The sequence below is a fragment of the Hibiscus syriacus genome, unplaced genomic scaffold (assembly GCF_006381635.1).
Source record: "Hibiscus syriacus cultivar Baekdansim isolate YM2019G1 unplaced genomic scaffold, ASM638163v2 tig00003715_pilon, whole genome shotgun sequence".
Taxonomy (NCBI): Eukaryota; Viridiplantae; Streptophyta; class Magnoliopsida; order Malvales; family Malvaceae; genus Hibiscus; species Hibiscus syriacus.
Window position 1 is genome coordinate 2,052,418 of NW_024061980.1, and position 23,577 is coordinate 2,075,994.

General features: G+C 37.4%; 1 long non-coding RNA gene across 1 annotated transcript; it reads left to right on the forward strand.

Moving 5' to 3' along the window:
* Positions 1 to 1,717: 1,717 nt before the first annotated feature.
* Positions 1,718 to 22,564, forward strand: LOC120180716. Its single transcript, XR_005521704.1, has 3 exons — positions 1,718 to 2,610; positions 17,654 to 17,661; positions 22,552 to 22,564. It is a non-coding gene; the product is annotated as an uncharacterized LOC120180716 (long non-coding RNA).
* The last annotated feature ends 1,013 nt before the right edge of the window (positions 22,565 to 23,577 follow it).

Below are 23,577 nucleotides of genomic sequence, written 5' to 3' on the forward strand. Positions count from 1 at the left end.
ATGAAATTAAATAATAATAAAATCTGACATAATTGAATTGAATTGAATTATTTTGGAATTTAGGGTTTAGAATGAAATTGAATTACTTTGGAAATTGGGGTTTAGAATGAAATTGAGGACTGTTTTGCAAGTTTTAAAAGTTGGGGGACCAAAATTCAAGTGTCTGAAAAGTTTCAATAACCTTTTATATAATTTACCCTAATTTCTAACGGTGGTTTAAGTTGGGGGACCATATTGCAAACGGAATAAATGTTGGGGGACTGTATTACAAGTTTTAAAAGTTGAGGGACCTAAATGCAAGCTTCAAAAATGTTCAGTGACCATTACTATACTTTGCCCTAAATTTTATTACTTACTTTTAATTATCGTTATATAATTAAAATATTTTTTTTGATAAAAATTATATGTATTTATTTTAGTTTCAATGGGCTCCTTATGCTACTGAACAAATTAGGCATTGCATCGCATCTCACTTGAGTGGCCCATTAGTTATATGGATCACGGTGGTCCCTCTAATATATTATGCTATTGTCGAGTGGCATACTACAGATCGCGTGCTCTGCCAATTTGGTTTCGTACAATATATTCCTGAAGCACCTAGAAATATCGACAATTTGTATGTCATCGATAGACTGGGCAAAAAAGAAGTCAACTAGATGATGAATTACAACGAGTGGGTAATGATCTGGAAAGATCAACATGGACGTATTCCCCGTATGGAGCCTATTTATGTGGATCGTTATTCAGTTACAGATGATTATTATTAATGTTTTAACACAAACGGGAAATCGTTCCTACTTTTCGAGGAAACACGAGGTAGGAGCATTCATCAACATTTAGAAAAGAATCAACTGTCACAGCATCATCATTCCCCAACTCATGGACGGAGAGCATGCGCTTCTGGTTCATTCTCAGCTGCAGTACCGAAACCATCATAGCATCCATCATCTACACCAATTTACATTCCGTAACCGTTTCAGATGGGGATGCAACTATTTTAGATGGCACCACAGATGTTTTAGATACCATCGTAGTAGGCCATATGCCACCGAAACCATTTTAGATGCCATCATAGCCTGTTTAGATGCCACCGTTGCAGGGTTTTATGACACCTCCTAGCGGATATTATAGTTCCATACTTGTAGATCCAGCGTGGGCTTCATATGCTGCTTATTTGGCAGGTGATACTTCACCATAGACTCAGCCACATCTGCCCCAGTTTTTGCAGTCATCGATGTCGATTTTTTCGCAGTTTTCACATTTTTCTATGAGCGGTGGGATGGTTAGTCATACACTTCCAGGGTCCTTATTTTATAGAGGTGCTACATCGTTATTCATCCCCCATCAATAAAATATAGCTGCTACTAATGATGATGATAACGATGAAAGTGGGGAGGAAGAACAACTTATACGACGAAACCCTCATCGAAATAAACATCCACCGCCCTGTGAAACACATTCAAGACACAAACATCGATATACTTGTTTAGTTTGTAATTTTTTATTTAATTTTCTTTATTTATCATCAAATGTAATGTTTTTATATAATTGTGGACTTTTTATTTTTTTGTTAATGTTTTTATTATTTAATTATTTGAATTGTATCATTTGTATTTAAGTATTTTTATTGTTTTTATTATTTAGTTTGTAATGTTTTTACTTAATTTTCAATTGTGTAGTCCATTACTTAGTGATGCTAAAATGACATTAATTGAAAGTAAGGTTTTTTGTTAAGTGTCAACAGCATCTAGCAGTTGGCTTGTAATTATTTTCATAACAAGGGCTTTTTAAATGCAGCACAATTGAAAGACAACAGCTCCTAGCATGTTTTACTTTGAAGTTGATTGTTTAATAGTACTGTTTTACAAGCTGGCTATTGTGTTGAGATAGATTAACTCTCTTAAGATGGACGGTGGACATATTTGAGTCTTGACTCATCTATTTTCTGATGACACATAAAGCTTATTACCAAACTTTTGTAACTACTTATATTTTGTTAAGTTCTATTTTTAATTTTAGTTACCTCATTCCTAAAATTATGAAACTCTTGCTTTCATTGCACTATTTTTTGTAGTTTCTCAATGCCAAACTTCAAATTTTAGTTGGTTAAATTATGGTAACAAAAATCTTATTTTGTTTTGCCAAAGGTATAAGAATTCATTTAATAATCTTTCTCATGGATCTTTTTCCATAAATCTTCTGTTTTTGAATTTTTTTTATGATTTTATTCGTTGTGCAGATTCTCTCATAGATGCATCAATCATTTTGTTTTCGACTCTGGTGATTCTGAAGTTCAGGAACTCATGCAAAAGTGGTCTTTAACATTGTATCCAAAAGTTGTTATTATCTGCCCACTTTTAAGATCAGATATCTCAAACCTGTATTTTCATTTCTATTTAAGTAGTGCCCCCTTCACTTGTTTTAAAAAAGATGTACCATTTTGGCTTGAAGACTTGTTTCTTGAAAATTGTGGCGAACAGGTAGAATTTCCTGGCAGAGGACATAATGCCTTTTCAGGTTTTCAACAGTGTTATCCAATAATATTTTCTTACTTTTTTCTTAAATCGATTGATGTTTTATGATGACTATTTCTTATTAATCTAGGTTTATGTCAGGCTGCCTTTTTTTTCTGGGTGTTGTTATTTTTTCTTGACTTGTGATTGTTTTATCTTTTATTAATTGCCTGGAATCTTTTTCCACTTGTATGGTTCCCCCTTGTTTAACTTCATATAGAATAGAGTGTTGTGCTGTTACTTCTGTGATATGCCCTTTAGCATAACAGATTATGGAGTCATTAACTACAAATATTGGATGAGATGAGATTTCAAAATGCAGGTTCAATGGGTATATTGTCTCAACTGCTGCTTTCATGCTTAATGTATTCTTAATGGAAGCGTCTACTAACCTCCCATCCCTAACCCCCTTTTCCTGTATCTGATCCCGTGTCCTTGCGGTGTTTCTATCATTGATCGAGAACCTTTGCCTTAGGAAGGGGAACAAATGGAGTTGTCGGTGTACTTCTTCATTGAAATGGTTTCTCTGTCTTCAATGATAACATTTGTCTGAGTTATTTGTGATGGGAGATGGGATCAACGTGACAGGGAAGGTCCGAGATATTGTTTTGCGTATAAATAACCGGTTGTTTATGTATATATGAAGTTATTTGTCAGGTCCCAACATGATGTCCAGAAACCCCCTCGTCTTGTTTGTGGGACTTGCATTCATGGGGGGAAGAACTTGCTGGTAGTTGAATTGATGGGACTGTCGGACTGGTGAAGCCGAAGAATGTTAGTTGCCGGTCGACTTTCTTGCGTAACTGAAATAACAGCTTCTGATTATTATTGCCCATGATGCATGTAAATCAAGAATCCTGGATAGTTGTTCCTGCATTCGATTTCAAAGAGAACGTTCTACGGTTCTCTGCAAACCTATGTATATTTATTTATAACCATGGTGCAACGTTATACAGATACTACAAAAGTTTTGGATAACTAAGGTATACTATATGTTTTCAAGGGGAATATTTCCATTTAGGGGAATGTGGAGATGGAGATCAAAGTTATTGATTGCATGAGGTGGGAATTAAATTATTGCAAAACACAATTAGACTAATAATTGAAACATATTTTATTAAGAAAACAATTGTTTCTAACCAACGGGTTAATATAAGTGGTTAGGAATTTGATATCGTTTGGGTAAACATCGAGTTCGAGTCCTATGTATGTAAAAAATTCTTGTTGGGAGATTCGTCTTTTAAAGTCGGGTATAAACGATTAATCAAGGTAAAATCCTGATAATAGGGTAAAATCTTGAGAATCGGGTGGTAAATAAATTTATTTTGACACATGATAATTTTATGCGCGTATGATTTATTTTGTTGGTACTAAATGGATAGTGTAATTGTGCTATTTTGTTAGAAAATCGATTCAAAGAACAATTTATATGCTAATACGTTACGTTTTCATTCATAACCTATTTTACATCTTTTATTTAAATTTTGACACATGCATTTGAATTATAATTATTTTGTTATTTGGTATCACAATTTAATTGTTTTTAATATTTTGTGTTGTTTAGTTTATTCTATAAAATTGTAAAATTTTAACTTTGATTTTTTTTTAAATAATTATAATATTTGTCATATGTTAAAAAAGAAAACGATTTTATTAGACGAGTATGTTTTAGTTAATATTTCTGTAATTATAAACTTGTGATATGTATATTTTTAAGATTGTAAATAAATTAGAGATGGTTTTTGAAATAAAATTTTATTTTTTTTAAGATGTATAGTTTCTGTAACAAAAGATGTATAGTTTAGATGAAAATGTCTTTTAACATTTTAAAAATTATAAAACAGTTTTAATTGGATCTATGAATTTTTTTTATACTAAGTAATTCTTTTTTAAGTTTTGATGGGATAAAATTCAGAACTTATACCATATGTTATGTCATCAAAATTTGAAGGGGGAAAAGATAGAAGTATTAAGCTGAAAAGTACTTTTTTTAAACCGTGAAAACTATCAGGCCTAGTTAAATGGCGTTTTTCCCGAAATATTATCAGTGATCAGTATATTTATCGACACCGGTCAGATTATATTTCTCGATCTAACACATGTAGCAGTAAAGTGCCCTCTGACTCGCTTTATACGTTGATTTGGCGCCGCGTGAGGTATAGCGCGCCCCTTGCACCGCGCTATTTGCTGACTGGGTTACACGTGTGGTATAGTGCTCCCCTGAACCACACTATATTTGTGTATTTAGACAATTATATTTAGCGCGGACCCTGATCCGCGTTATACCATTATTACATATACCGTGGTGCAGGTACCGCGCCTTGTATGGCTATATATACCTTTCTCCCTCTGTTATGTTTCTCACATCTATCCTCTCAACTTATAAATTAATACAATAATTTCGTCAATGAGTTAATAATTTTGGCAATATTCTCATATTTAATTTAGAAGTTCGTGCGATTTTTCGTTATAAGGTAATTTTGTTATAAATTTTTTTATTATACTTATTATTTAATCTGTGTCATTTGAAAAAATATTATACTAATTATTTTCAATTATATTATTTAAATTATTTACGTTGATGTGTAAAAATTTATTATGTTATATTTTCGTTCATATATAATTTATTTAATCAGGTTTGTTTCTGTTATTTTTTTGCAGATATAATATTGCTGCACTTTTAAACTCAAAGAATGGCGCGACTTTCAGCTATTGTTTATTATGATAGTGAAATTCAAGAAGATGAAACCGACGTTGTTTTCGTATCAAATGAGCGTGTTAAAATATCATTCAAGATAAACATAACTCTTGAGGAGCTGATAACGAAGATTTCGAGGAAGATTCATATTGTTCGAACTTTCGAACAATGATGATGTTGAAATGATGGTTGAAGCTCGCCGCTATTGAGATGTATGCACATTTTGTTCAAGTGCGTGCTGTTCGGAGTCAATCATTAAGCTCCCACTATGGGCTGGCTGAACAAGTTGATCAAGTTGACAGCCCGACTACAATAATGTGTAATGATTTTAATGCCATAATGGGGAGACATTCATCCGCAACTCCTTACGATATGTACCGAGGTGGGTCCACGAACAATCCGTATGGCAACACCGCGTCCAGTTCAAGGAGAAGGCATTCATCTGCAAATTTCTTTGACCATATGGAGATGCCATCGACGCAACCATCTGTGTAGTTTCCATTTGACACGATGGCTTCAAGCTCCAGGGGGAGGCATTCGACTGCGAGCTTTTTTGATCTCAATGTCGATATGCCTTCCAGTTCAAGGGGAAGGCGTGCAAGAAGTATGTTCTTTGACCTAAATGTGGAGAGCATGCCCAAGACTACAGCAGTAGGAGACATCCGCCGATAGCATTACGCCTGTAGTCAGTGGCTCTACACATCTCCCTGTTCAGTAAAGCCAAAACTGTCGAGCTCCAACTGAATGATCCGGCGAGACGAAAGTCGCTAAGATGTCGCAACCACATGCAGTGAACTAGGTTGCGCGATTTGTCCGGCATCAACAACCCTCCTATCAACTGCAATATGCATGCACGTGCATATATCTTAACCTCATCCTCAGAGGCGTCTGCGCTCAACTCCCGAAAATTGGCATTTAACCAATTTAACGGTATCCTACCTCCGATAAAACTTTCCGGGACACGTCCTAGATTTTACCAGGACAAAGTAGTCCAAGAACCGGAAGCTATCCCTGATATCACATCTCCATCCACCGGAAGCCCCAGGTAAATAGAAACATCCTCAAGTGTGATCGTGAACTCTCCGCACGGAAGATGGAATGTGTGGGTCTCCAGCCTCCACCGCTCTACTAAGGCAGAAATAAGGTCTGGTTCTATCTTACAGTGACCCTGATATTTACCTATGTAACCAAATTCAGCCTTTACTAAATACGGCAAGACACGGCTATGTATCACTAACTTAAGATTCCTAATAAAAGGATCTAATATACGGTCCTTTTCCTAAAAATAAATAATTACAAAAATTAATTCTTAATCTAATAATCATGCATTAAATAAATCAACAAATTATTACTAATAATTTAAATTAAATTAAAACGTTAAAATGTTACCGTATCAGCAAAGTGTCGAGATATATGATTTCCATCTAAGCGAAGTAGATCGCCTTCTATTATATATCTGTAAAAAATTTATATTAGTAAAATATTAAATAAAGTAAAATACTTAAATAAATTAAATATAAAATATTAAAAATATTATAAAATATATCTTAAACGAGAGATTATTTGAGAGAATTTGAGAGAATTTAGTGTGATGAAAGTGATTGAGGATGAGATATTTATAGGGAAGGGTGAGGGTGTGAACGACCGGGTAATTAAAGCTATAGTGCGCCCCCTGCACCGCGTTATACCCCACGTGTCAGATAAATAGGTATAGCGCGGAGCAGGGGGCGCTATAGCCACGTGTTACCCAGTCAACGTATAGCGCGGTGCAAGGGGCGCGCTATACCCCACGTGGCGCCAAATCAGCATATAGCGCGGGTCAGGGGGCATGCTTTACTGCTATGGGTGTTAGATCGGGAAATATAATCTGACCGGTGTTAGATCGATAAATATACCGATCACCGATGATATTTTGAAAAAAACGTCTCGTTAAACACTCTAAGCCTAGTTGGATAAAAAGACATTTGATAGTATTACAAAACAAAGAACGAGAAAACTTCGACAAGACAGACCATAAACAAAAACAGAACCACCCAAAGATTAGTAAGGGCAAATCAACTTCCACAAGTTCCTAATTTATACTCGTTGATTCACCATAAGCAGCATCAATATATAACATCGAATGCACCACTTGAGGAGGCTGGAGATACGTGACCGTATTCAAATTGTCAAAAACCTGTAAGTTTCGTAAGTTGATCCGCAACTTAATTTCCTGAACGCCGAACATGAGTAAATTTTAGTTCCAATTGCTTCTTCTGTAATTCTTTGATAAAATGCAGAATTGTTGGAGCATCGAGACATTCTTTTGAGCTACTCACCATTTGAACGCCTCTCAAACTATCCGTTTCAATGACTAGTGACGATAGCCCAAATCTCAAGCTAAACACATACCAACATACATCCCCCATAATTTCGCTTCTAGAATCGAACAAACCCATATAAATTTATAGAATCCCACACACCATTGCCCGGTATAACCACAATTCACACCTCCACAAGAAGCATTGTCATTTGCAAGATTAACCGCACCATCCGTGTTTAATTTAAACCAATCGACCTCAGGCGGATTTCATCAGTTAGGACTTAGACGAACCCTTGTTGCCATGTTCCTGTTTGTAAGCTGGACATTTAAAGCTGCTTGCATGGTAGTGTGAAGCTGCTTGTTGCGTTCTAAAATAGAGCCATTCTGCCTGTCCTCGTCGTTAAAAACCGCATCATTCCTAGAACGCCATAGCTCCCATAGAACAGCCCCAGAAAGGTCACAATCGTGTGTGTCAACCGCAAAATCAGATACCATGGAAATGTTCGCTCCTACCCAATCGTTCAACTCCATGTTCAGAAAATCAGAAAGTTTATCAGCCTTTATGAGACTAGTCCAAATGGTAATGGCCTTGGGACAAAAACGAAGCACATGGTCAATCGTTTCGTTAGCCGTTTTACAAATCGGACATCGGGAATCCATTGTAAAATGCTTGCGCGCTTTTTTCCTCATCGGTGATGATCTTCTAGCAAACAAGCCACATAAATATCTTAATTCGTTGTATATCACGATACTTATTTATGCGCTTCTAAATCAGCTCATTCGACTCATCCGATAAACCCATCCGAATAGTGTATGCTGATTTAACAGTGAAATTTTTATCATCACTCCTCCAGCCAAGACAATCCGATCGAATGGTTTCTTTAGGCAATTTGAGTGCAGCTATGCGAAGCAAAACATTCCAAGACGACATATATTGAAATAAATTCCATCTCCAACTTCCATCTGCTTCATCCATGTCAGACACACATGCTTTAGGGAGATTACTAGCAAGAGAAGGCGGAATGTAAGCAGCAAGTTTACCCATGTTCGACACCCAATCATCCATCCAAAAGTCGATATCTCTCCCATTACCAACTAACCAGAAAATGTTACTCTGGACATCATTCCAAACAATTCCCACTCCTTTCCATAGTCTCGAGCAACTTCCAGAGCGCAATTGAACCGGGATATGTTCCACGCATTTATATTTAGCGCGAAGGAATCGAACCCATAAGGCCTTACGGAAAACAATTAAATTGAAAGCAAGTTTCATAAGAAACGCTTCATTTTGCGAAGCCAACTTACAGAATCCCAAGTCACCCTGAGAAATAGGAAAACAAACTTTATCCCAACGGACAAGATGAGTACCTTTGTTATCCTCCGCAATACCCCAAATAAATTGTCGAATCACACGTTCCAATTCCATGCAAATCTTCTTTGGTAAAACCGTTGTCTGCATAACATACGTCGGAATAGCTGACAGAACAGCTTTAACAAGGGTGATTCTCCCCACAAGAGTAAGAGTTTTAGCCTTCCACCCACTCAATTTCCTCTGGACCATTTGAATTAAAAAATCATATGAAGTTGCGGTAACCCGAGAATGGAGTAAAGGAAAACCAAGATATCTCCTAAGATCAACGACTTCAGTAAATCCAAATGAAGTGTTAATATGTCCACGGAGGGCTTGCAGGATATTCTTCGAGAAGTAGATTGTCGTCTTTGCAATATTAACTTTATGCCCTGATGCTTTACAATACTCCTCCAAGATTCTCTGTATAGTCATAAATTGTTCTTGGGAGGCTTCGGCAAGCAAGATGATATCAATTACAAAAAAATGTGGGATATAGCTGGATTTTGTTTAGATGGCAGAAATGGTTTCCAGTGCTCAACTTGAATTTTATGAGCTAATCTCTCCATACATAGAATAAAGAGATATGGCGATAAAAGCTTACCTTGTCTAATACCTCGGGTAGGCCGAAAAGATTTGGAAGCTGGAAGGTATTAAATGTAGAAATTAAATATTATTTTGTCCCTTAAAAGAAACCCTTTCTATGAATGCATCCTAATCTTGATTGAAATAAAACTGTTAAAATACAATTAAATAAATATATAAATATGTAAATAAGAGTTATAGAGAATCCGGGTAATTTTTCCAATAAATCACCAGTGATCGGTATATTTACCGATTTAACATCGGTCAGATTATATTTCTCGATCTAACATCCGTAGCAGTAAAGCGCCCCCGAACCGCGCTATACGCTGATTTGGCGTCACGTGGGTATAGCGCTCCCCCTGCCCCGTGATATACGGTGATTTGGCGTCACTTGGGTATAACGAGCCCCCTGATCCGCGTTATACCTGCGTATCTGACACGTGGGGTATAGCGCGGTGCAGGGGGCGCGCTATACCCCTAAATACCCGACCCCTCACATCCCAATCCTCCTTATAAATATCCCCTTCCTCAAATACTTTTATCACACCAAATTCTCTCAAATTCTCTAAATTTCTCTCAAATACTCTCTCTTTTTAAGGTATATTTTATAATATTTTTACTATTATGTATTTACTTTATTTAATATTTTACTAATATAATTCTTTTGCAGATATATAATGGAAGACAGTCTACTTCGCTCGGATGGAAATCATATATCTCTACACTTTGCTGATACGGTAACATTTTAACGTTTTAATTTAATTTAAATTATTAGTAATATTTAGTTGATTTATTTAATGCATGATTATTAGATTAAGAATTAAATATCTCGACATTTTGCTGATACGGTAATATTTTAACGTTTTAATTTAATTTAAATTATTAGTAATAATTAGTTGATTTATTTAATGCATGATTATTAGATTAAGAATTAAATATCTCGACACTTTGCTGATACGATAACATTTTAACGTTTTAATTTAATTTAAATTATTAGTAATAATTAGTTGATTTATTTAATGCATGATTATTAGATTAAGAATTAATTTTTGTAATTATTTATTTTTAGGAGAATGACCGTGTATTAGATCTTTTTATTAGGAATCTTAAGTTAGTGTTACCCAACCGTGTCTTGCCGTATTTAGTAGAGGCTGGATTCAGTTACATAGGTAGATATCAGGGTCACTGTAAGATAGAGTCATACCTGATTTCTGCCTTAGTAGAGCGGTGGAGGCCGGAGACCCACACATTCTATCTTCCGTGCGGAGAGTACACGATCATGCTTGAGGATGTTTCTATGCACCTGGGGCTTCCAGTGGATAGAGATGTGATATCGGGGATAGCTTCCGGTTCTTGGACTACTTTGTGTCGGGATAATTTAGTACGTGTCTCGGAAAATTTTATCGGAGGTAGGATACCGTTAAATTGGTTAGATGCCAATTTTCGGGAGTTGAGCACAGACGCCTCTGAGGATGAGGTTAAGATGTATGCACGGGCATGCATACTGCAGCTGATAGGAGGGTTGCTGATGCCGGACAAATCGCGCAACCTAGTTCACTGCATGTGGTTGCGACATCTTAGCGATTTTCGTCTAGCCAGATCATTTAGTTGGGGCTCGGCAGTTTTGCCTTTACTGTACAGGGAGATGTGTGGAGCCACTGACTACAGACGTAATGCTATCGGCGGATGTCTCCTGCTGCTGCAGTCTTGGGCATGGTATCGATTGCCCTTTTTATGTCCCGTTGTGAAGAACCCATTCGTATTTCCACTACTTCTGAGGTAATTATAAAACTGATTTTGTATATTAATAATTTTATACAGCGTATAACAAATTTTTTCCTTGAATAGGTGGTCTACTGATAGGAAAAATCATCAAGAGCTACCTGATGATTTAGAAAAAATTAGGGTGCTAATCGATCAGAAGGCTGGCACACATGTATGAATTTTAATGTTTAAAAATTGATTTTAGATTATAGTTATATAATTAGATTATTATTTTGATAAAAATTATATATTATTTGTTTTAGTTTGAATGGGTGCCATATTCTACTGATGATGTGAAGGCGGTGATCCCACCTGAGTTGAGGGGTCCATCAGATGTTTGGATGGCGATGGTCCCTCTTATCTGTTATGCGATCGTCGAGTGGCACTCCACTGATCGCGTGCTCCAGCAGTTTGGTTGTTTTTAACCAATTCCGGAAGAACCTCGTAATATGGACGAGTTGCATAGCTTATATAGATGCGGCAAGACAGATACAGATTGGCTGGTGAGACATCATGAGTGGTTCGTGTTGTGGGAGGATCGACATCGGCGTCTTCCACGTAGAGAGCCCATTTTTACTGACTTCTTGATGTATGTTGAGAATTATTATGAGTGGTTCAACAGTAACGGGAAACCGTTTCTACTTCCCGAGGATGCACGAGGGCAGACCTTTCCACGACGTAGACAGAGACGTTTACCGACACAGCATCATCATCCCCCGACTCGTGGACGGAGAGTAGGTGCTTCCGGTTCATCCTCAGCTGCACCAGCAGGACCTTCCCAACAGCCACCGCAGCCATATATGATGTCGCAGCAATATATGATGCCGCCATCGCCTTTCCATTACCAGATGTCGCCGCCACCGCCTTCACCTGGTTTTATGACCCCACCACCGTCACCGTCACAGATGACCCCTCCTGGAGGCTATTATGGGTCTGTATTTTCATATCCGACTTGGGGTTCATATACTGGATATTTGGCGGGTTCAGCCTCATCACCCATGGCCGCAGCACAGACACCTCCTATACAGTTTTCACACTCAGCGATGTCTGGGTTTTCCCAGTTTTCGTAGGCCGGTGGGATAGTCAGTTATACACCTCCAGGGTCCTTATTCTATGGAGGTGCTTCATCGTCATCAACTCCTCATCAACCTAATGTACCTGCTCAGTACGACGACGACGACGATGACGACGATGGTGACAACGACGACGACGACGATGATGACAGCGAGGAGTCAGAACCAGTGATACGAAGAAATTCTCCTCGAGATCGACAGCCACCGCCCTGCGGAACACATTCGCGACACAGGCATCGATAGATTTTTTTTATTATATTTGTATTTACTTTATTTTGTTTAATTGTAATTTTTTATTATTTCTCATTTAATACTTACTTTATTTTGTTGGATTTTTTTTAATAAATTCCAGTTAATTTTGTTTATTACCATTTAATATCAGTTATTATAATTTAGTTATCATTTACCATTTAATTCTTATTGTAATTTTATTGTATTTAAATACCAAATTGTTATTAGTTTGATAAAATTTAATGATTGTGTTCGTTTTTTTAATTTTCATCAGCGATTATCGAATGGCATTAACTTGAAGTAAATGCAAATTAAAATACAAGAATTATTATTTGATAAACAAATACATCATTTCCTCATCAATTGTTACTTGATGACAACAGAAGTAGACATGTTTTTCTAGTGTGTCCTGGGTTTCTACAATAGCCACATCTTCTGTCTTGTCTAGATCTTTCTCGAATATCCATATCGCAATGAATTCGGTTGGATTTTGGACGACCACACTCCCTCAATAAACTCGGATTTGGTACAATCGGAAGTCAATCTTGAACCTCATCAGGGTCTTTGTCATTACCTATGGGGGGAAACTCAAATTCGTATACCTTAAAAACTTCAAATAGTAGGTATACAGGATCCACAAAATGGTTATAGTCTTGACGTGTATACAAGCAAGATGTTATCACATGAGAGCATGGATACTTCAGAGCTTGAAAAAACCCGCAGTCGCACGTTCTGTCCCTTAGATTTACTCTTAACGACACAGCTTCAATCCCTTGAAGAGGTCGCGGCAACTCTGTGACACGAAATATTTCATGCCTTCTAGAGAAGCTTGTTACAGACATTTCATTTGATGCAGCAATTTTTTTCTGTAGATCTGTAACTAATCTAGGGTGATAGACATGACCGCCTTGCATCCAGGTTTGAGCTTGTCCCCCGAGCTTCGCAAAAAGCGCCCCCAAACAAAAATATGTAGTTTTTACCAAAGCCGCTACAGGTAAGTGACGTGCACCCTTTAAGGTTGAATTAATTGCCTCAGCTAAGTTGGTCGTCATGTGTCCATATCGATATCCACCATCATATGCGTTCGTCCACATTTCTTTATCGATGAGGCTGATATAATCGTATCCTTCCTCGTTCTTCGTCCGTAAATCTTGAAGCATTGATTCAAATGTTCGAGGAAGTAATTCGTAACCTGATCAAAAAATGTATAACTTACTAACTTGCTTTCTTTGCAAAATTAAAATGATCAAAAAATGTATAACTTACTAACTTGCTTTCACTTACCCATGCGCACAATTAATTGACGCTCATCATTCTTCTTGTACCTTCCATGATAGTTCGCAGCAATGTGTCAGAGACAATACCTATGTTGGACAAATGGTGGTTGCCACATTGGACCCAAAGACTCCATTGTTGCTTTGATCCCAGCTCCGCGATCTGAAATGACACAAATTTTTTCCCTCGTGATAACATGTGCACGTAAATTTTAGAGGGAAAAAGCCCAATAATCTGTATCTTCTCCTTCGACAAGAGCAAAAACAACTGGAAGAATGTTGCGATTGCCATCTTGGACAACTGCCAATAATAAAACTTGCTTGTATTTTCCATACAAGAAAGTCTCGTCGATATGGACCACAGGCTTGCAGTATTTGGCAGCATTAACGCACTGTGGGTAACTCCAAAAAACCCGGTAGAATTTGCATCGATCATGAAGAACTCGATCATTATGGTATGTATAGGAGGTTTCGAAGTCCACAATTATCCCAGGATTCAACGTCCGCACCAGCCTAAACCAACCTGGAAGTTCGTTGTAAGATGCATCCCATTCGCCATGAAGTTTGACAATGACATTTTGTTTTGCCAACCAAGCTTTTTTTATAGGAGACGGTGTACCTATACTGCGATTGTATAGCTGAAATCAACACTGCAACAACTATATGAGAGCTTGCTTTTACCATGGGCATGATGACTTGGCATATCACTTCAGAGTCCAAGTTGGGATGATCTTGGTTGACCCCTCCAGCACAACATGTGTGAGGACCGTTGTATACTGTTAGTTCCCATATGTTGTTTTTCCTCTTTATTTTCGATACGCGAACCATCCAATTGTATCCGTTTTCGCGTCGGGTACAATAGCATACATATTTTTTTGTCGTGGATCGGTTGACTCTGGACTGAACAGAATTACGGATATTGTAATTTTTTATAGCCATCATCGCTTCTTCTTTGCTTGAAAACTCCATGCCTAAAGATAACTCACCATTATTTATTGATGAGTAATATCCATAGTCACCGAGATGAGGCATATCCGCAAATTTTGGCCCGTACATTGCACCATAATCAGCTTCATACATGTGTGCAGGAGGGTCAGTTTGTGCCACATTTCTTGGAACTTCATCATCATCGGAGTTGAATTGCAGTGATTCTGGTGGAGATGATGGTTCCTCCATGCTCTCCACATTTAGGTCGAAGAACCTACTACTTGCACGCCTTTCCCTTGAACTGGAAGGCATATCGACATTGAGATCGAAAAAGCTCGCAGTCGAATACCTCCCCCTGGAGCTTGAAGCCATCATGTCAAATGGAAATTGCACAGATGGTTGCGTCGATGGCATCTCCATATGGTCAAAGAAATTTGCAGATGAATGCCTTCCCCTTGAACTAGATGCGGTGTTGCCATACGGATAGTTCGTGGACCCACCTCGGTACATATCGTAAGGAGTTGCGGATGAATGTCTCCCCATTATGACATTAACATCATTACACATTACTGTAGTCGGGCTGTCAACTTGTTCAGCCAGCCCATAATGTGAGCTTAAAGATTGACCCCGAACAGCACACACTTGAACAAAATGTGCATACATCTCAATAGCGGCGTCTGAATAATTACTTTGAGCTTCAACCATCATTTGAACATCATCATTGTTCGAAAGTTCGAACGCTGTATAAGTTAATGGCAACAATGATGTTGGAAATCTGTATTGCAACGACGACATTCTTCTATTACTTCCAACATGAATCTTCCTCGAAATCTTCGTTATCAGCTCCTCAAGAGTTATGTTTCTCTTGAATGATATTTTAACACGCTCATTTGATACGAAAACAACGCCGGTTTCATCTTCTCGAATTTCACCATCATAATAAACAATAGCTGAAAGTCGCGCTGTTCTTTGAGTTTAAAAGTGCGGCAATATTATATCTTCCAAAAAAATAACTTAAAAAAACCTAATTAAATAAATTATATATAAACAAAAATATAACACAAAAAATATTTTACACATCAACGTAAATAATTTAAATAATATAATTTTATATTATTACCTGCACCGCAAAACTATTTCGACATATGCTCCCGCTTTTCAATTTTACAAACATAAAAATTAATTAAAAATAATTAGTATAATATTTTTTCAAATAATGATAATAAACAATAAATATAATTAAAAAATTATAACAAAATTACCTTATAACGAAAAATCGCACGAAGTTCTAAATCAAATATGAGAAGATTGCCAGAATTATTACTCGTTGACGGAATTGTTGTATTAATTTATAAGAGAGAAGAGATGTAGGAGATGTGAGGAGAGATGCGGTATTTATAAACATATAAGGCGCGGTACTGGCACCGCGTTATATGTAATTATTATATAGCGCGGATCAGGGACCGCGTTAAATATAATTTTGGTACGGCGTATAGCGCGGCCCCTGATCCGTGCTATACCCCTACGTGGCGTATAGCGCGGAGCAGGGGGCGAGCTATACCCACGTGTAACCAAGTCAGCGTATAGCGCAGTACAGGACGCACGTTATACTCCACGTGGCGCCAAATCAGCATATAGCGCGATTCAGGGGCGCACTTTACTGCTACGGGCGTTAGATCATAAAATATAATCTGACCGATATTAGATTGATAAATATACCGATCACCGATGATTTTTGGGAAAAATCGCCGAGAATCCGGGCCATTTTAAATATGAAAATAATCTAGGGTTTTTGACAGTTACAGATCGTCGTAAACGCACATGAAAACTACTTGTAGCTACTTTCGGTCTCCAAACGCAAATACATTGTCTTTAAGCTTCCTCCTTAATATACACAAGCTTTTGGTCTATTTTATTATCAGGAATATGGCCAATAGAATTTTGCTTTCTATTTGTCGTGTTTTTTTTTTTTGGCGGCTGGTGAGAGATCATGGTGATGGCCGAGAATGAAGCAGGGAGTGATCGTAAGGAGATCAAGTCACCGTGGAAGACTCCGGTGATTGACGCCCAGAAAGTGGCTGATGCTACTATTATGGGGACCGAATCTTGGCCTGATCTTGGAGGGACCCAACAAACACCCGACAAACCCTCCGTCGTTGCTGATGAATCTGCTAGAGCTCCATCAGTAGAGCAGGTTAGTTATTGTCCTTCTTTATTTTGGTTTTGGGTTTTTTATTTAATAGGTGATCAATCATATGAGTGTAAAATTTGGTTAATGTTAAAAACATTTAGGAGTAATCTGAGTTGGTTTACGAAAATTAATCTCAAATGGACGACTTGAGTATGTTGAGAACCGATGGTTTATTGCTTTTTTTGGTTTCTATTCTTTGATCATTCTGTGCTAGTAAAAATTTTCAGGAGAGAGTAAGCTCTATTGATCCCTTCCCATCTTAGAATATTATAATGATTATTGTAGTTTTTGTTTTGAAATAACAGGAAGAATTTAAACATAATATCAGATGAAAATTTGTAATTTACCTTAATGGAATGTAATTTCTCTATGAACCTCCCCCCCCCCCCCGCGTAATTTAACCATCTGTGAATCTGGGTCCTGTTGAGTGGGGATGTTTTTTTATTGTTGGTAATTTACTTTTCTTTGTTTCATCCTTTTGTATCTGTATCTTGAGAGTGCTAGTTTAAGGCATTTTTATGGTTTTAACATTATGAGTCAGGTTAAGAGAATGTGTACAGACATACAATTCATCTTTGATGCGCTGCTGGGTTATGGATGTAAAAAGGATAGGTCCGAGAGTTGTCATGAGATTTTTTTTTTTTTTTTGACAAATGAAACAAGTCATTCTTAGAGTAGTTTTTTTGTATTAGATACATTTTGTGATCAAAATTAGTTATTGTTCATATTTAAAATAATATTTTATAGTCAAGACTGTGAAACAAATGGAAGTTATAATTTTTTTAATTTAGAGACATCAAGGTGAAACAAAGATCATGCCAAGCTAGAGGCAGCAAACGGCTCATTCGGTCTAGATTGGGTTTGGGTTTGGGTCGGGTCATTTCGAGACGGAACAGATCTTGTTCGGATTTAGTTTGGGTATAAGGTAAATCGGGTCATATCGGATCAAATTTTTTGATGGGTCAGTTTTCCGGTCGGGTGATTATCGAATCAGTTTTTTTGGTTTGAATTAATATCGGATATGTTGACTTTTGGTTCGGGTCAATATCTTATCAATTAGAGTTTAGGTCGAGTCAATATCGGATCGGATGATTTTTGGATTGGGTCAATATCAGATTGGTTAGATTTTGGGTCGAGTCAATATCAAACTGTTGATTTTCGGTTTGAGTCAACCTTTGAATTAGGTCAATTCAAGTTGAATTTGTTATGAGTCTAATCAAGTATATATAGAATTATTGATATATTATTGTAAAAAAATATGTATTCTTGTTTGTTAATCTTATCGCTTAGGCTTAATTCGGTTATAAGTCTAATCAAGTATATAGATTTTCGATTTGGATTGCTTTCAGTTAGGATTAATTTCGGTTTGGATTACTTTCGGATCAGGTTAAATTCAATTTAGGTTAAATTCAATTCAGTTTGCTTTCGATTCAGGTTATTTTCGGTTCAGGTTAATTTCTGTTCGGGACAATTTCGGTTCAGGTCAAATTGGATATGGATCCATATTGGGTCAGCTAAAATTTTGGATCGAGTATGACTCTGGTCGGGTATGGTTTGGGTTTCAGATTAAATTTGATCATCATGTTCAGGTTAATATCAAGTATTGGATCCGATAAATCAATTCGGGTAATCAAGTTCGGACCAAGTTTACCAGAGAAAAGAGTAATAAAATTCATTAATAAACTATTCTTATGTTTAACATTTTATAAACAAGAATCACAAAATATTCACCAGATACTGTAGACACTCATTTTCGTCCATATTTTTAATTTTTATTTTATACATATATATCTATATATATATATATATATATATATATATATATATATATATTATAGTTTTTAAAAAAACGTTTTTTGAAATACATACAATATATAGATTTGAAAAATATTTTTCCAAAACTATATATTATATGGTTTTAAAACATTTATTTATTTATTTATTTATTATTACTATTATTATTAATTTATATATTACAATTATTTTGTAGGCCGATGTGGAACCCCCACCGTCTGATCTTCCCAAATGTTAATTTTGATAATTGTTCTTGGTTCCAGTTTCGAGTGTTCCCGAATCTTTTGCAATTCTTTTGTTGCATCCTTTTGGTGATGTACAATTCATCGATGTATGAACGGATGATTTGTTGGGTCGAAGGAGTGAATGTACAGCAGTTGAGGTGTTAATGGAGCACATGAGATGAAAACCAAGATAAGGACCAATGTGGCCACGTGAGTTTCCGAGTGGTGATGCCATGCATAAGGCACATGTGGAACCCTACACATCTTAACCGTTTCTCTTCGTGGGAAACTCGTTGCACCCATTATCTCCTCACCTGACATCTTTTGCTGAGGACGTGGGGTCTTATTTTTGGAATATAAACAAAATTCTGGAAGTGTTTCAAAGGGGGGAGCAATAACAAAGAAAAAAAGAATTGAAGAGAGAGAGGTGCTATGGCCTCTCATAGCACGAAACCATCCAGCAGTATACTCATGCCACCAGCTTCCTCAACCTTGTTAGCCTCCTCTGAGAAAATCTACATCCACGGCGTCAACGCCCTTAACCAACCCACACACCCCTCTCCTTCAGAAGACTAATCAAAGCCATGCCTTTCTCAAACCCAAAACCACCTTCCATTATGGAACCTCACCCATGCCCTTCTCCATCTCTTGTTCATCCACCATACAACCTTCCCTTCAATCCCAATCTCAAGAGCGGGTTTTTAATTTCGCCGCTGGTCCCGCCACCTTGCCCGAGAACGTCCTCCTCAAGGCCCACGCCGAGCTTTTCAATTGGCGCGGATCTGGAACAAGCGTCATCGAAATGAGCCACCGCGGGAAGGATTTCTGAGGCCGATCTATGTGCGCCTCTCGACATATCCGAAGACTCCGCCGTTTTGTTCCTCCAAGGTGGGGTGACAACCCAGTTCGATTCTGTCCCTTTGAATCTGTCAGCCTGATGACACCGTTGATAATCTTGTTACTGGTTCGTGGGGAGACAAGGCTTTCAAAGAAGCTAAGAAATACTGCAAACCCAAAGTTGTTTGGAATGGGAAATCGGAGAATTACGTGAAGGTTCCCTCGTTTGATGGGTTGGAACTAAGCCCGAATGCCAAGTATTTGCATATATATGCGCCAATGAGACTATTTATGGGGTCAAAGCATCAGAAAATTTGTATACACAGGAGTATAAAGGCGACACAAACACAAACAAAAAGGCAGGGAGGAAGAGAAGGAAAGACAGTCCATTCACCTGCACTCACGGGTTGCAAGGGTTTATGGTGTTTAATGCTGTCGGTGGTGGTACTGGATCTGGTCTGGGATCTTTGTTGGAGCGTCCGTCAGTTGATTATTGGAAAAATTTGAAGCTCGGGCTCAGTCTGCAAGAACTGCTATAAAAGTAAATGAGATGGTGGGAAATGTCTACACTAGTAGTGCTTTGTCTTTGAGAAGATGGAAGAGTAAGTTTTAGCAATGGAGTCTGACGTTGAAGCTCTTGGGCGGTTGTCCACCAATGATCTTGACGGGAAGGTATTGACTACCCTGCTTTTAGTTTTACAATCTTTCAATCCAATATACACTTTCCATGGCCAAATTTCCATTGTCGGATGTAATCATTTGCATTAATTGTTGGCAATGGCCATTATAGGGCCAATTTTAACAATGTTAATGGGTTTTTGTGGGCGTAACCATGAAATGCCAACTTAGCTTTTGGCTCGGTTATACTGAATTGAATTATTTTGAAATCGAAGCCTACTTTCTGAAATATTTTCTGTGAGTTTATCCAAGAATATGAAATATGGACCAAAGAACGCTCCTGCTCTATTGATTTACTTGTTGTCATTTGCTAACATCAGACTTTTTGAAATTCAACAGCGTTTTGGTGTTGTAAGTTCTATGAGTTCAGTTGTTTAAATGTATGATAGCCTAGAATACATTTTAACACTTGTAGTATTCCATGATCATAATTCCCAACAGGAAGGCCATTGGAACCAAATTGTTATTGTTGAACCGATAGTCTTCAAATTACTTACCCTTGTTGGACCACATTGTTAATAGTCTTCGTATTTATTTATTTGTTTATTTTGATTCTTAATCTAACATTCTTTTTGACTTTTTTTTTTCCAACTCAATCAAAGGTAAGTAATTTGAATTTAATTTTTAATTTTTAATTTAAATTTCAATTTTTCGCAACTAAGACAGTCGTTAAATTAATTGGTACCGAAAGGGCGGTGCAAGGGTGCTAATCCTTCCTTGACCGTAACCGACTCCCGAGCCCGACACATTTCTGGTAAAATGCAGATCAGGTAAGATGGTGTCCGATCTACCTAAATATCATTTTAAAATGATCGGTGGCGACTCTAACCCAATTCATCAATCCAAGTCGAAGCCCAATTCCGGTTGTCAACCGAAAGACGGTTCCGACAGCTTGGCGACTCTGCTGGGGACAGGTAAGTGAGTCAGGCCAGAATTAACTTTCGGTTGTCTTTTTAGGCGAAAATGGTAAATTTAAATTTTAATTTATTTATTCGATTCCAATTATTTACCTTTGATTATTTTTTTCAAATAAATAGTTGTACTGACATTTTTTTCAATGGTTTCAGATTTTTGAAAAGTTTCTATCGTTGGCTCTATACCCGAGCTCCAAACCCTTTTAAGTGGGGGCGAAAGCGACGCCTTCGTGTGAATTTATTCACCGTATGGGCCTAGCAAGTAACCTTCGGGATTCATATACCTTATGTCTTCGTGTGAATTTATTCTCCATATGGGCATAAGGGAATGTTTCCTCTCGAGTTTAACTTAGTCTACATAAGCGTGTAATGGGCTTAGGACTAAGGGTCTGGCAAGCCCAAGGGGGCACCGGCAAGGAGAACTCGAGTACCGTTTTTTTAGAACCTAAACCGGGAGAGTGCAGGGAATTAGAGCCCACCCCAAAACCTCATTCCAAACCTTAGGCTATTTTATTTCCTACTTTATTTTCTGCTCAAAAGCATGTGAACTAGACAAATATGCGGTTGGGATTTGTTTGAAATTAGCATGCGGGATAGAGATCATGTCCGGGTAGGAATTAAAGCATGTGGGGTAGATATCATGTGGGGTAGGATTTTTTCATTTTTATTATTGTTTTGATTTACCTCACTAACTCTTTTATTTTTTGTTTTCTTTTATTCTGTTTTCATCATTCGCATCATTTAAAACGGGGTGTTGATCCACCAAAAATGTGTTTGTTAAACATGAATAATCAGCATTAATGGACAAAAGGGTTGTAATACAAGAGATGAAAATGCAGAAGACAGTCTACAAGGCGACTATGTGTCACCTTCAATCCAGAGGATGTGGTGCCCACAATTGAAGGGTATATCATCATACTGCATTATAAAGGACTCAATGAACCGGGTCTACATCAAGCGCAATGAAAGTCCATCTTTGAAGAATTGACTGCCAAAGGTTGCAGAGCAAAACGAGGAAAAGGTTACAGACCCGGACGCTCCTTTCAAAAACTACGAGAACAAGACAGCGAAACCCTAGCTGAGCTGAATGTCATTGCTGACGAATTCAAGAAGAAAACTTTGATAGAGGGTTCCAATGGTGTTGCTGCTAAGGAACAGACTCGGCAGGGAGTGAAAGTCGGAGATGCAGTCCTTCGAGACCTTTTTTGGGGCAAGCAGCTCGCTATTTGCACATTTTAGCCAAAGGAGCCGGAACGGTTTGACAGGGTATTCAACCGGTGACAGACGAAGGCAGAAGACTAGTCAACCTATCAGAAGCTGTTCGGGGTCTATGCCTTCAAGATATTTTTGTCTCTTAAGACGTAACACTTTTGTCCCAATAAGGATTATTTATAATAACAGATACATTTTTTTGGATCAATGCCTCGAACATTTCATGCATCATGCATTCCGACATATTGTGCATTTTGTTATTTTTCTTTACATTCGCATTATTTTTTCCCTTTTTTTATTACATTCACATGTCTCATAAAAAATGAGAACATTTCGATCCTATGACATATAAGGAGCTTTACCAACAGTTGTTTGACGACACGTGGTGTCACCATATCCAGAAAAATCCATGAAGCCCCGTACCCCAAGTAGTATGATGAGAACACTCATTGCAAAAATCATAGCGGAGTCTCAGGGCGCACTATCGAGAATTACTCCACAATCAAGAGAATCATACAGAAAATACGTTACAAGAATCGGATCGACTTCAACAACTTGGGGGTATCCAAGTGGAGAAGATCATTTCATCATTTGAGGTATTCTGTTTGAATCTGTTTTTTCATTATTTCTCAAGTTTTTGTAAGGACTTTTAAATAAATTTATGTTGCTTTAATAGACTTCAACAACTTGGGGGCATCCAAGTGGAGAAGATCATTTCATCATTTGAGACATTCTGTTTGAATCTGTTTTTTCATTATTTCTCAAGTTTTTGTAAGGACTTTTAAATAAATTTATGTTGCTTTAATGATGGCGAGCAATGAATCACATTTGCAAACTTGCAATTCTTTGAATATCATCTGAATTAAGAAACTCTATAAATGGTTCAAAGTTACAGATCTTTGACAAGTAACATAATCTGAAATAAGGACTTTAACCTTACCCAGAATATACACTCAAACACCATACCATGCTCTTGCAATTAACCAATGTAACCTTTTCCTTTCATAAGGTG